This window comes from Falco biarmicus, chromosome 6 (assembly GCF_023638135.1).
Source record: "Falco biarmicus isolate bFalBia1 chromosome 6, bFalBia1.pri, whole genome shotgun sequence".
NCBI lineage: Eukaryota > Metazoa > Chordata > Aves > Falconiformes > Falconidae > Falco > Falco biarmicus.
In genome coordinates, this window is record NC_079293.1 from 76,555,575 (window position 1) to 76,571,004 (window position 15,430).

A 15,430-nucleotide genomic window follows, 5' to 3' on the forward strand; every position below is an offset into this window, starting at 1 on the left:
CCAATACATATATACAAATTCCCTCTTCTTTTTTTTTTTTTTCTCTTTTTTTTCTTTCAGTTAGTCTGGAGGCCTGAGGTTTAATTCATTAATAAAAGAAACTTGGATCACAGCAACAGCAGGGCAGCAAGCCCCATCCCTGTGGCAGGAAGCAACGCACACTTTTCCTTTCAAAAACAAACAAGCAAAACTGAGGAGAAAGTTCTCCTCGGCAGCATCCCCGGACAGGGGTGGAACATTTGAGCAAAGTCTGTGGGGACTGCTGTCTCCAGGCTTGAGGGGTGGAAATGCTCTGAGGACTTTCTGCTCTGTTTTTCCCTGTTCTGGCCAACTTCCTATGTATAGGATAAAAATAAGCCCTGAGTCCTCCTCCTTCTGTCCACTTCATTAGAGACATCCCTCTGTGCAATAGCAAAACAGGCCCAGAGGAAGCGACACAGACCGAAACACAAGAACGATAATTTTCCTAAAACAAATAAGCAGGCAGAGGAACTCATCTAAGGAAACAAGTGAGTGAAGGCAAAGCCACAGATGAGCAAATGATGGAGCCAAAAGCTATGCTTAGGCCATGCAAGCCTGCCTCCGGCACGTCTCCTGAGCCATCCCACCAGGGAAAGGCTGAGTGGTCATCTCACGTGGACCTCCCTGCAAGGGGCTGACACCCCTGAACCCTCACCCCATGAGCATGCAGGCCAGGAGCAATCCTCACCCCACTTCTGGGCAGTGCGGCAATGGGAAGAGTCCCCTTCTTCTCAGTGGGGACCTGGACTGACTCTTAAGCAGCCCTAGCTGTGCCTTTCACAGTACTTCAGAGGCACTGAACAAAGCCACAAAGCAGAGCAGCACAGGTTAACAGGATGGCTAGCAGAAGCACTCCAGCTCCAGAAGAAAATGCCTGGGCTCTGTTCACTCTATTATTTGCCATTTGGAAGCACTGAGACTGCCGCTCTTCCAAAATAACCTCAGCCCGAGTGTTTATTTATCTAGAAATTCATCGTGGCTATTTGCTGTCTGTTGTAGTTCTGTTTGAAAAGCTTCAATCATCAAATCAAGGAAAGGGAAAACAAAAGCAGATCTCTCAGTTGGCTGGTCCCATGCTGCAAAAAGGAAGCAAAGAAAACAAACCAGAGACTGAATGTTTCTTGCTGTAAATGATCAGTGAATGTCTCTGAACACTAACTCAATCCAAGGAAGCCAAGATCAGTTTGTGAATGACTTGTTAAGTTAAAAAGAACCATATTCATAATAAATAGTCTCTGAAACCATTCTTTCATGCATGCTCCATTTTCACAAAGTCATTTTTATAGGTAAACAGCTGAGCCCTCACTACCCAGGAAGTCAATGGCAGAGATAAGAAGGAGATCGGAGGCTATGTCTGTTTTAGAAAATTAAACATGGCCAGGGCCATTCTCTAGCCTGGAGGCCAACTGGCACAGAAATGCCTGCATCTATTCATTAAACTCTCAGGCTTTCCAGAACAGAGCAGCTATATCCAAGCTGCCAACTGGGAATGGTCCCTGGCCATGCCGGTTGCCGAACTGTGCCTGGAAATGGTTTGGAGGGATGCTAGTGAATCGAGGCCAAAAGCGTGCAAGGAACTGGCCTGAGGATCAAAACCAAATTAAAGCACCTGGGAATGCTCCTTTGGAATGTGCAATTCTGTAGTGTAGACATTGCCTAAGAGTTTGATGTTTTGCCCTAAAGCAGTGTCACTGAACCCATGTCATTTAGCCAGAAAGCTTTGTTCCTTCATTCCTATCTTGACTCCATATATCCACTTCGGGGAGGTGTGGAGAAACTGGTTAAAGCTTGACACACCTGAAGGCTTCGGGGCCTCTTTCACATCTGCATTTTCCTTTACCAGTTTCCCCACTACTGAAAAGGGACACTTGGGACACAGGTGTTTGCAGATAGGGGTTCGAACCTCACCTGCACTAGAAAGCAAAATTTATAATGCTTGAAAACCACAAATATTTAGGCACCCCTTCTGGGAACCTAAGTCTGATGTCTCATCCCTGTTAGCCGGCATGTCAACAGGCAACAACACTCATACTTCACATTAATGGTCTTCTGAAGAAACGTCTCAGTGGCACAACCACCTATTAACAGGAGAAAGGATGGGAGGGGAATCAAAATGCTTGACATCTACACAAGCATTTCCCACAGTGATCATTAAATTAAACCATTGAAAAGCCCCTCTGGGGCTGGCCAGGGCCTCCGCATGCTCTGTGAGATCCCTTGTTTCCTCTGCCTTAACGACTTAAGCAAGTCATGAAGGGCTGGACAGAAAGGTGTGAATAAGAAGCCTACTAATTCCCCACAGTAATCACCTGCAAAAGTGTTTAGGAACAACATCTATCAGGCACTAAAAAGCAAGAAAAGGAGCCTGCAAGAGTAAAATATCTACAGCTCTTCAGTAAGTGACAAGGGGATAGCTGAGCCAGGGAAGTGTCACCTTGATATGAATCTACTCCGGGCACTGAGCACACAGCGGTCATCAGGTTGCTGGCTTGTGGTCCCAGGGTTCCTCCTGCTCATATGGCATGCACCTGCACCTTGCTGGAAACTCATTTCAGTGCACAGGAGAGAGTCCTGGCTTCAAAGCAAGCCTTGCAATTTTTGGTTCCTGTGTGTGAGAAGTATTAATAAATGCTGTATTAATGGATCACCCGCTTACACCCTTCCCATCTTAAACAAAGAAGATATTGGCTCAACCCCCGTTTCCCAGGATCTTCAGGCTTCGTGGGTGCTTGCAGTGTGAGGCAAGGGCAAGACAGCAACAGCAGAAACGGGCTTTGTAACCCAAATAAACAGAAACTCAGACCTTGGAGCGAGAAGAGTTTGGAGACCAGTTCATAACTGAATTACAGAACATGGATGGATAATTGCTCTCTAAACTGGCTGAATCCAAGCTCAAAATCGAATATCCACCCTTGCAGTTTATGGAAGGTGGGAATCAGAGCCAAGATTTGTTACTCTTCTGGCTTGGGTTAACATACCTTCTAAACCATTTCAGTGGGGTGGGAAACCTTCCTCCCTTCCCATTTTGATAAACAGGCCTCTGTTCTCATCACCCCCCACATGATACCTCCAGAGGACGGGAGACAAGCAGTATCCCAAAAACTGGATCCAGTCATGTCTCCATGGATGATGGTCTCTTCTTTCTGCCATCTTCTGAAAAGCTAGTGATCATCTTATTGAAGATCCTTTTTTAAGAGGTCTTGTATGAATATATTGAATAAGAATGGCTCTGGACACTGTAACTTCATTTCACCACCCAGCTCTTATACACAGTGTTGAACTCCTGTTGGTGTTGTCTTGCTTTAAGACTCCACAGTCTGTGAAGTCATTGAAGTGAATCATTTTAGCATAAATACTAGTTGGTTGGAAATTTTTAAACCATTTTTCATAGGAAAAACACAATTCCTAGTAACCAAAACACTACAGAAAAACATTGGTTTCACTTAATCTCCAGACTCATCATATGTTGAAAAAAGAAATTACTGAAATGCTATATTGTGACATAAAAATAAAAATCAAGGTTATTGTTTTGAGAAAACTAGACTAAGTGAAGTTAAAAAATAATTGAAAACTGCTAAAATTCAATGTTTCAGAATTAGTGACATCAAATGTTTCAGTTGGTGCAAACTTTAAAGTATGAGTTTTAGTTTCTCAGGGTTTGGTTGTTTTTGTTTTTTTTTTTTAAATCTTGGGTGTTTGTATCTGTGTGCTCGGGGGCTGTACTGCAGTATGTCAAATATTGTAACAGAACAGCAGAATTATTTTCTGCCCAGCTGTAATATGGACCTATTCTAGGGCGATGCTACCAATTCTGCTCGTAACTACACCTCATAGGAAAGTACAGAGAAGGCTTCAATGGAAAGCAAAAAAGGTCTTGGAGAAAATAAATCTGTTTAGCTGGCATTTGGCAGCGCAATCAGTGCTGTCTCACATTGAGGGAAACTGCAATTGTCATAACATGCTGACTTTGGGGGCTTATTTCTATGCCTTGCCAGGAGGTCTAGCATCTTTTGAAGTCAGCCAGCTTTCTCTAATGTAGTAAAATTCATCACTACTCACAGATATGCGTGTCCTGCTGGCATCTTTGATCTTCAACTTTTCTGTCCGTTTTGCTCTCTCTGTTTATCGGTCATGAGTTATGGCAGCTGTATGCTACATATTGTCCAAAACTCTTTAGCCGTCCAGCACATCATGGAAAGTTCTCAGAAAAGCTCCCCAGCTGAAAAGTAACAACTCTGCAACATAACTCTCAGCGCCATGTGCAGTAATTCATCAATAACACTTCTTCTGTAGAAACCCATGGACAGATCAGTTACAAAAGCAGAGCTGTAATGTGACCTGCCAGATAGATGGAGATCCCCGCAGAGAATTCACTGACTGCACAAAAGAGAATAGAAACTCCTCTAGTGTTTCTGCAAAGAGGAAGAGCACAGCACTTGGATTAGTCTGGGCTGAGGATAAGAGACTCCCTCTCCACTCCACACCAGTCTGTTGCATAACCAGAGTTCCTAGAAATAAATGAGAAACAAGATGAAATAAAATTATTAAAAAAAAAAAAAAAAAAAGCCAGCTTTCCTTTAGGAATTCCATTGACATATTAAAAGAAATAATTTACGCATGGCTGCTCCATGCCTTAGGTTTGTCTGTGCAATTACTCTTAGTGCTGTGCTAACAAGAGGCTACTTTATAACAGGGGAGTCTAGCCAGGATACAGCCTGACATCTGCTTGAGGATCTTGCTGAAATAACACCCAAGACCCACCTCATGTTTTATTTGTTCATTCTCTGCCCATAGGTTTTTTTTTGCTGAAAAATCAAAATCAGGCCAGTGTATTGAGGTACTGACTATTTTTATTACAAGTCTTCACAAGTCTTCATTTTAGAGGATGTGTGGCTGCGATGCCCTAGCCTACTTGGTAAGGAGATGCTTGCACTGACTCCAAAGGCATGAGTAAGAGAGGTATGTTAAGAAACATGGGACTTCTTTCTAATACTTTGATTCTTCTCATAATTTCCCAGTCATGGGGCTGAACCCTGATACACAAAAGGAATTCAGAGTTCACATCTTGTAGAGCATTTTGAAGGAAACAATATAATAAATACTGGTTAATGCAATGTGCTTAGATTACAAAAGGCTTAAAAAGAAACTGAGATCTCATTTCTCCCACTTAATAACTGGCTAAAAAGATACAGAACTAAGAGTCAATTTACGTAATAGATGGAGGTCACACGAAGTTCCACGCAGATGAGTGTTGTTCAACATATTCATATCTGGGAAACAGCGACTCACGAAATAACAGAGTTTACAGATGATATTAGGATCTCATGACACTGAGTGATAGTCATTGTTTATGAGATCTCATGGCACTGAAAGAAATTCAGTGTTGATAGATGCAAAGTAATGAATATGGGATAAAAATAACCTAATTACACATATGTTACAATACTCTTAATTAGCTATGACTGTTCACAGAGATACTGGGTTTTGTGGATAGTTCTCTGAAGACTAACGCAGTCCTCAACAGTCATCGAAAAGGCTGATAAAACACAAGGGATTCTAGGAAAAGAACAGAGAACAAAAAAGAAAACCTCATTATCTCATAGCAGAAATCTGTGTTTATTCCTGTTTGTCTGGACTAAGGCATGCCTTCAAGACAGACTTGGAAGAGTACAAAAGAACTGGAAATTGTGCATAGAAAGAAGTGAAGTGAATGCACTTCGTCACCAGCCAGTTCTGCCTTTCTTCCTCTGCTCTAGATTAACAGGACAACAGGGCTCCCTGGACACAGTCCTGGACCAAAACTTGGCAAAAAAAAAGAAGGTCTCGCTCTGCCAGCACCTCTCATTACTAGCAATCTTTGCAGGACACATTCCCACAGCATGCAGCATAGCCAGGTCCACCACAAGGGTAGGTCCCACCCTCAGTCACAACACTGGGATTCACAAGGTTTGGGATTTCAGCTGATAACTTACATGACTTCTTTACTTACTTTGTGTTAGCATTTCTCCTGTGCTGGGACCACAATATGCACCAATCATTCCACAGGGCACAGCGGAAAAAGCAACTAAATTTTGTGGCTACTGAATGTTATTATTCAGCAGACTGCCTGGTTGGTATAAAGACAGTTAAGAAACCTTCAGTCTCTCCCCCAGAGCTGAATAATTTCTTGAGAAAAAGGACTATTTTATAAAATGAAGAGCAGGTAAAGCATAGAACTGGATTTCAGAGCCAGAGGGTAGAGCTGTGTAAAGGGGAAATGAGAGATTTAAAAAGAAAACTTTGTATAGGGGAAGTTGCTGAAAAACATTTGCCTGATGATGGAACCAGTGGAAAGCAGATAAAGACTTTCATATAAACAAATATATTCACAAACAAGTTCACTATTTTTCCAATAGCCTTCATAGAAATCTTTTTCTTCCCATAGATAAAAATGTCCAGATTTTTCAAATTAGCACATTTCTTCCATTCTGCTCCTTGCCATGATTCTCCCTTATGCTGAATACAGTAGACACCGAGGGCTTGTTAGTGTAAAAATATCTTCAATCAAAAATTCTGCTGACATTGGGTATAGAGAAATTTTCTCTTCATCCAGTTAATCGCGCAACTCTTGTGCCCAGACAAGGAAGACTGTACACATATGTAGAACTTGCTTCCAGTGAGTTCTTGCTTCCAAGAAGTTTTGACCTGGATTTGCCATATTTCCAGGGATTTATGGTAAATGCATCAGGACTGCATTAAAGTCTAAAAGCTAAAGATGCTGCAGAAAAGGTACGTTCCTAAAAATCTTTAACATATGGTGAGAGAGAGAGAGTAGGAGAAGGAAAATATATCAGAGCACTCTATGCAATAAGGAATGAGAGGAAAAAGGAAAGGGTTGCTCTTTCAGGGATGCTTAACCCTTCAGGGATGAATGCCAAAACAAGAGTTAACACTTTGTGAGATCGCCTTTGGCATATTGCACTTGAAGAAAAAATCTTCAAGTGGATCTGGCACAAGTCTGGTAATGAGAAGGCTCATCAGGCCATGACATGCTCAACATCAATGAGAGTTCCCAAAGCTCACAAGTAGGCTGTTAGTGTTGTGGTCACATCCCACCAGTGGAAGTGGTGCTACTGCAGGGTCGCAGTCAGTGTGACCCCACTGGCAGTGCACAGCTGACCATGCAATCTTGGGCACCATTTTGTACTCTCCAGTGCAACCCATCCTACCAGTGCAATCCCACAGAAGTTAAGGGCAGGGTACTAGGCCATCCATCATCTCCAGCAGGGTCATGCTTGCAGCTTGCACAGATCACTCCAGAACAGATGGTACAGGTTTCTGCCTGCATCCTGCAGCTCAGAGCAAGAGAGGAATATTCAGATTAACAGAAATTTTTGCAGTCAACATATTTCAGCAATGATTTTCCTCCAGGGAAGCATGTGGTCCAGTTCAGGGAAATGAGAAAGAGAGCAGGTTTTTTTTTTCTTTAATTTTACATTTCAAGCAATAACAGTTTTCTGGCTTCTTGTGCAGGTCACTAACAATGCTCCCCAGTGAAAGAAGTTAGCAGTTCCCACATCTCTGACTCACTTGACTGTAATACAACCTGAGGCAAAAAAACCTCTAAGACCTGATGCGCATTTGCACTATAGCCTCTTTTTGCTTTTCCAGTAGTATCAACTCGCCTTCCTGCAGGCATCAGTGTCAAAGCTTGCACATTATAAAGGGGTGTGAGTGTGAGTAAGATCCAGCTTCATCACTGTGTATGTCATCATTGTGGGAAAGGACAGGAGAATATTGACTTTGGGTAAAAACAGCAAGACCTTTAAGGCAATAGAGGCAGAGAGGGGAATTGGGAGTAGACAGAAATAAATCAATGCCAAAGCAGAGCTAGAACGTGTGTGTTCCTGAGGGCACAGGACTGAAATCCTGATTTAAGATTAGGACAATGCAATATCAGTAGAGCATAAAGAGAGGGCTGACTGACAGCATCAGAAAGGTCATTAATGGGGAGTTCTCACTCTATGGGGGGACCCACTGAGGCTCTGCAGGGAGGGCTCCAAGGTTTGGTACATTTCAGCATTTCTGTCAGTGAGTTCTGGAAATAAATTTAGTATCACTACTAATAAAATGTGTTTAAGGATCAGTGCAGGGCTAACTAAGGAACAGGAGTGTGATCAATAACTCACCTGGTAAACCAGGTTAGTTCAGGGAAAATGTTCAAAAATCACCTGAATGTGAAAGCAGAGGCTCAGGAACAAAAATATAGACCATATTTGCAAAATGGGGATTGTCGCCTGCCCCAGGTAAAGGCTTCATTAAGATACTGCCTACAGCAATTGCAGGTGTTCTGCTGCTGGGCAGGGAGCAATGGTGAGTGTCGTCACACCTCAGTTCCAAATGTGGTTGGGATGGAAAGAACTACACGCCACTGAGCACCTGTGAGGAGTTATCCATTCTGATTGCCTTTTACTCCTTGGATTACCAGGGACCTCAGGAGTTTAAGCACTTAGGCTGAGTACCAAGCTTTTCCACTTTCAACATAGAGACAGAGAAGGAAATGTAAGGCACAACTGCTCGGTTCTGCTCTTGGCAAGCAACAGCAGAGCATGAAAAACTTGGTGAGAACTGGAGGCCCTTCTCAGCCCAAGGCTTTTAAGAAAATAATCAATTGAAGATCCTTGTATGGATAACGGTAGGTGGAATGGATAATACGTATGAGGAAATGGTAGGAATTTTCACTGGGGAGGAGGGTAACCAGCAAATGCCATAGAGACCTATGATGGCAACAGATTTATAACTGAACTTGAAAAGGAAATTAAAGTTAGGTGGTCACATTATAGAATCATAGAAAAGACCTTTAAGATCATCCGGTCCAACCATTAACCCAGAACTGCCAAGCCCACCACTAAACCACATTCCTAAGCACCACATCTACATGTTTTTTGAACAGTTCCAGGGATGGTGATCCCACCACCTCCCTGGGCAGTTTGTCCCAATGCTTGATCACCCTTTCCATGAAGAAATTTTCCTAATATCCAATCTAAACATCCCGTGGTGTAACTTGGGGACCTTTCCTCTCATCCTGTCACTTGTTATCTGGGAGAAAAGACAAACCCCCACCTGCCTACAATCCCCTCTCAGGCAGCTGTAGAGAGCGATAAGGTCCCCCCTGAGCCTCCTCTTCCCAGGCTGAACCCCCCCAGGTCCCTCAGCCGCTCCTCATCAGCCCTGTGCCCCAGCCCCTGCCCCAGCCCCCTGCCCGGCTCTGGACACGCTCCAGCCCCTCCACGTCCCCCTGCAGTGAGGGGCCCAAAGCTGAACACAGGGGTCCAGGGGCGGCCTCACCAGTGCCCAGCGCAGGGGGACGGGCACTGCCCTGCTCCTGATGGCCACACTCTTTTGGATACCAGCCAGGATGCTGATGGCCACCTGGGCCACCTGGGCACACAGCTGGCTCATGCCCAGCCGGCTGCTGACCAGCACCCCCAGGCCCTTTCCCACCAGGCACCTTCCCAGCCCCCTGCCCCCAGCCTGTAGCACTGCCTGGGGTTGCTGTGACCCAGGGGCAGGACTCAGCACTGAGCCTTGTTGAACCTCATGCAATCAGCCTCGGCCCATCGGTCCAGCCTGCCCAGATCCCTCTTTAGAGCCTGCCTGCCCTACAGTGGGTCAACACTCCCCAACAACTTGGTGTCCCCTGCAAACTGACTGAGGGTGCACTCAATCCCCTCGTCCAGATCATTGATAAAGATATTAAACAGAACTGGCCCCAGCGCTGATCCCTGGGGAACATTGCTCCACCACCACTCTCTGGGCTTGGCTCACATTCACTGATGACATGGTAGGTCGGAACAGACAAGCTTGTCAGTGAAGAACTGCAGAAGGAGCTCAATACACTGAGAGATGGAGTGTTAAACCAGCAGATGAAACTGGACACAGATAAAGGCAGTGATTTGCCTTTGTGCACAATGGGAGAAAACCACTCTAACTTCACATATAGAATGATGGCAAATGAGATCAGAAATGAACCCCATCAGACAGCTCAGATGGACGCTGAATTCTTAGTAACACACAACAAAGTAAACTGGATGTTAGGAATTATGAGGAGTAGAGAAACATTATCTGACTCTGTTAAAACAGTAATACAAATCCATGACACACCTGCATCCTGAATATTGTGTTTTCAGACAGGTTATAACAGATGAGAGGACAATGGCAAGAAGGATCAAAAAATGTGAAGAACCTTCAAACTTCAGCAACTGAGGGGATATTTATACAGTTGTATAAAATGAGTGACATGGAGAAAGTGAGTGGGCTTAATTGTTCCCTGTCTATTCCAATACAAAAATGATGGAATATTAAAGCTAGCAGTTGGCAAACCCCAAAGAAAGAACAGGAGGTGGTGTGTTTTTTTTTTTTTTCCAGAAGACACACAGCTAAGCTGTAAGGCTTGCCAACACAATGCTGTGGATGCTGAAAGTTCAAGTCAAGGAGAGATTGGACAATTACATGGAAAAGAAATCCCATCTGCATTACTAAAACAAAAAGACAGCAACTTCTTGAGCCATAAACTGTTGGATTTTGGAAGAGTAACCCTGGGAAGTGTCAGTCCATGCTTAGCACAGTCTGCTCTGCTTGGTCTCTGCCAGACCATGCTCCCCTAGTTACTTATGCAAGAGAGGAACATTGAGCTCCTCCACAGCCCAATGCTTGGTGATATTCCTAGGATATGGGAGATGAGGTTTAGTCCCCTCAAGCCAAGAATCCAGGTTTTCCATTTTCAAGGTATGCGATTTGCCCCTTAGGCTGCCGTGCCAAAGGTGGGCACCAATCTCACATTTAACTGGTTTGGACTCCTCCAGCAGAGTACAGAAATCCCACTGCTTAAACCTGGCATTGTGCCACATGCCAGAACAGGCACTTCTGAGCATATGTGTGACTGAAGTTTTGAAGAAACTCCAAGACAAACACAGAGATGCCTTCAACATTAGATGCCAAAGAACCAATCCACTTGGAGCAAATTCCACCCCAAGAGCCCAACCTGCTGAGCTCAGTGACAAGGAGACTGAAAGAGATGATATGATTGTAACACATTAATACCTCTGAGTGAAGAAATACCAGATATTAAAGGTTCTGTAGTCAAAAACGGCAAAGCACAACAAGACCTGAAAGCCAGGGAAATTCCAATTAGAAATAAGGTACAAATTTCTAACAGTGACTGTGGTTAACCACTGGCACAAACCACCAAAGGGAAGTGGTGTATTCTCCATCTCTTAATGTCTTCAAACCAAAAAGAGGATGTCTTCCTGGAAAACCTGGTTTAGTGAAACACAATATATTGGGCTTATAGCAGCAGATCTGGATGTAATTTGATGGCTTCAGATATTCCAGAACTCAGGTCAAACGATCTTATTGTCCTTTCAGGCCTTTACCTTTACCAGCTTTAACTCCTGCAGGAGTCTTTTGCCTGCAGAGAGACTACAGAATGAGCTGAAGGGGCTAAGGTATAAACAGGGCTGGGTTTAGTAGCCCTTCACCTCTAGGAAACTCCCCATAAAAACAGCTCAGAGAAAGTTATGCTTTTGAAGATCAACCTATCAAAAAGTAATCATAATAAAACACTTTAAAACATTAAACTAGCAAATCAGTTTACAGACATAGAAACACAGTCAATGGCCACAGCTGTAGAGCCAGTTGTCCCCAACACTTCTACAATGAACCAGAGAACTGCAATCTCATGTGCCATATTAATTTCCAAAGCGGAAGGGGAAAATACAGATTGATGATACATGGCTAGGAAACCGCTTCCCACCTCTGGCTTTCAGTCCACTAACCGACACCAGTGCCTTCCCTCAAGGGCGTGGTGCCACAGCTCGCTGCCTCTCTGTCTCCTTAGACATTTCACAGCAGTGCTCTGTTGGGTATTTCCATTGCAGGTGTCACCACAAAACATGTAGCTACCATTTTTCAAACCACACCAGAGCAGCACCACCTACAAGTAGCTCTTGTGCTCACCTTAGAGGAAGCTTCACGCTGTTCAGGCTAAAGGATTTACTGTAATTATATCTATGGTAAAGATCTGTGATGAATTATGCAATCCTTGTATCTACAGATGAATCACACCAATGGAACAGAAGTATGTGGGGTCAAAGTCAAGCTTGGAAATGGAAAATGCATACTCCACTGTTTTAAAACATTTAGGTTTATGCAGCCAAGATTTCAGAATTTCAAGTATTTTTTTTTTAATCTTTGTGTAAGCCTGGATTTCGGGAGGGGATTGGTTTTTGTATTTAGATTATTATTTTTGCTGTAACAGGATTATTCTTTGCAGTAACTGTTAAGTCACCACAAGCTTGTTGCCTTTTCTGTGCAGGAATCAGTTAAGCATCACAGATAGGGAAATATTATTATAACCATTCTACAGCCCATTTTGGCCAAGAGTGGGACCAGGAATGCTGACTCTCAGTCACCTGCTCTCACAGCTAAGCTAATAAATGAAGTAGAAAGCTAATAAATGTAGGCACTGTGTACATTAACCCTCATATAATAGTACTTATCCCATGCTTGTGTTATATGCAGGAGGTCAGAGGAGATGATCATAGCAGTCCCTTCTGGCCACAAAGCCAATGAACCTATTTTAAAACACAAGGCAACATTCAATAATCTGCATCGGCTTTGATTAACTGTTCTGCAAGGCTTAAAGCAACACAAGCAGAACTAATGTGCACTGTGGGCAAAAAAGATGTCAAAGCACAGCTCACGATGGCAAGGTTTTTAGTGCGTAAATACTGGATGGAAATCTTGGCTGTATGTTCATTCTGACCCTTTTGGAGCAGTTCCTCATGTCCCCAGACCATTTTGGCTAGGGCTCATATAGAAAGGCAGTGACAACTGGGCACTTCCTTCAAGTCTTTAGCTAACCCCAGCCTCTAGCTCTTAAATATATAAATACACATATATAGAAGCAGATACTATATATGAGCTGCTATTAAGCGACCAACTTTTTTAAACATGCAAACAAACTTAGTATAAGCTCCATAAAACAGCTCTGCTTTTTCTGGTATTGATTTTGCTTATTTTGAAGTTAAGCGTATCCATAAATATGCTCTATGGTCCCTTGAGGTAAGTCTCATAAGGTATATTTAAAAAAAAAAGAAGAAAAAAAAAGGAGGAGGAGGAATTTTTTGGCAGCAATTACCATCTCAGATAACCTGCCTGGGGTTGGGAAAGTGTGCCAGCAATCTGCTCAGAAATAGCTTTCATTTGGGCTGTTTATTTTCATATGCTTTGTCTGACACTTTACTGCTGCGGCTGGGTACTTAACTGTCAGCTTCCATTAAACGCTTTGTCAGCTGTTCCCACTCCAGGCAGAAACCAAAATTATCATTCATCTCCCATTATTCATTAAAGTCAACCCACTGGCAGGAAGCAAGCAGGATGACAAAGGAAATCACCCTTGCGCCAAACTGTGAAATTTCTCCAGGCTCCTTTGCTCCAGTCCTCCTCCAGTTCCTTGTCCTTTCCTCCTCTTGACTGCCCAAATCATCTGCCTTGCTTGTATCAAAGAAGTGGGGACTTGAGGGTGGCTGTTCCCCTTTAAAGCAAAGTTGGGGGAACTGAACTCCACTGCAGCAGCTCCAAAAATTTGGGATACTCTGAAAGAGAATAATGTGGTTGATTCACATTAGTTTGGACTATTACAGCATAATTATACAGGCAAGTATCCCTTCCTATGGCAAGATAAGAGTATGAAATATACATGGAATGCTAATAAAATAGCTTTGGGAGTATCTGTTACATGATTTCTTGTTTTGCTGTTTCAGGGTGTGTGGATGGGTGAATTTTTAAAATCATTTAAACCAAGTTTTCCAAGTTCTGACATATAAAGAGAAAGAAAAAAGGGGTTAAGCAATTCCAGAAAAGGAAAAATATGTCATTTCAGGTCAAGTGAAACATTTTAAGATGACCCAGACTGATACTCCCTCTTCCAGATCTGGTCCTATCCAAACCAATGCCCCTGTCCCCCCAACACTTTAATTCACCCTTTGAACCAGAGAATCCATTACATGTATTGCTCTAATTATGGTATGGTTTCTTTTAATAAGCAGATGTGGAACAGTATAATCGAAGCCCCAGGCTACTGAAATGGTGGGCTCCAGTCTGGATCTGGACCTCACATAAATTTGCCCTCTGCCTTGCTAAGGTCCCAGACGTATGACGTCTCGCACATTCCTGAAGGAGATCCCATGTTTTTTACCACTCTTTTTGGTTTCACAGCAAGCAGCTGCAGGGCCCTGCCAGGACTTGCAGCCACAGAGGTGATGTGCACCACCAAGCTGGCCCAGCACAGGTAACATACAGCTCCCTGCTGACTACCCCCTGGGAAGAATAAGAAGACCTCAATAAAATTACTCAATGGGCCTTTATTAAAAATTAAGACCTTACTGCTCAAGATTGCGAAGTGCTTGCCCCTAGTGCAAGAAAAGCCCACCCCCCAAAAAAACCCCAGCAAATGTTCCTCAACAGAGAATCTATATTGCTGTTCTTCTTCCCCAAGAAAAACATTCAGCCTTAACATATTTGTTCCCACTCATGCTCCTGGGGGTTTCAGTGAAAGTCTCAAAGCTGTCCAAGTAGCTCATAAACCGGAGCCCCTTTCTGATTCAAGTGTGCCCTCCTGTTCAGATTTTGGGAAGTGGGATGATTAATTGATTTCCATCATCGGTCTCCCCATAAGTCACAACCCAAGCTGCTATTTCAAGTTTCCATTGACAAAGATTTCATTATAAGAAGCCATAATTTTTAACCAGCACTGTGCAAACTTTTTAGTCTTTAACCTGAATTAGGCCCATATGTTTCAGAAAAAACATGGTGAGAGAAAGTTGGGGGGGGGGGGGGTGAAGTGGAGAGGGGAAGGGCGCAACTGGTCTGTCTCAGTGGCTGAACAAACTTCCACCCACATCACAGCATAAAGGGGCTCTCAATTGGGCGTCTTAACCCTTATCTAAACAAAATAAATCAAAAATACAATTTCCCGATTGACGCTGAAGGGTTTGCTTTCTTAGCCAAAACGCAATTTTAAACTCCCTTGCTGAGTAAGCTCTGCCCAGATCCTGAACTCCACGGAGAGCTCCTGGAGTCCAAGGTGGTATCACTTAATTCACCTTCTCATGTTCTGCTGCTGGGATAGAAATGCCCTCAAACAGCACCTGCCACAGGATGCAGTTGAAACCGCAGGTACATCTGTGTATATCTGTTGACTGGGAGACCTTTCCTCTGGAGGACTGGACAAATCAGTTGAAAAGACAGGAAAAATGGGAGAAAGGCAGAGCTGCAATACTAATTTCATAGAGTCATATAGGCAAGGTGTAAATAAGACAGTGCCAAACTATGAGCTCAAGAACGTGTCAAGATCATCTTGGTTTAA

General features: G+C 43.4%; 1 long non-coding RNA gene across 1 annotated transcript in view; it reads right to left on the reverse strand.

The window, feature by feature from the left end:
• The window catches only part of LOC130151658 (uncharacterized), a 63,003-nt gene that overhangs the window by 23,296 nt on the left and 24,277 nt on the right, over positions 1 to 15,430 (reverse strand). Inside the window, exons 4-6 of the long non-coding RNA XR_008822661.1 lie at positions 13,458 to 13,658; positions 4,081 to 4,529; positions 2,456 to 2,626 (exon numbers count right to left, since the gene is read on the reverse strand). This is a non-coding gene — a long non-coding RNA (uncharacterized LOC130151658). The remainder of the gene's footprint in view (positions 1 to 2,455; positions 2,627 to 4,080; positions 4,530 to 13,457; positions 13,659 to 15,430) is intronic.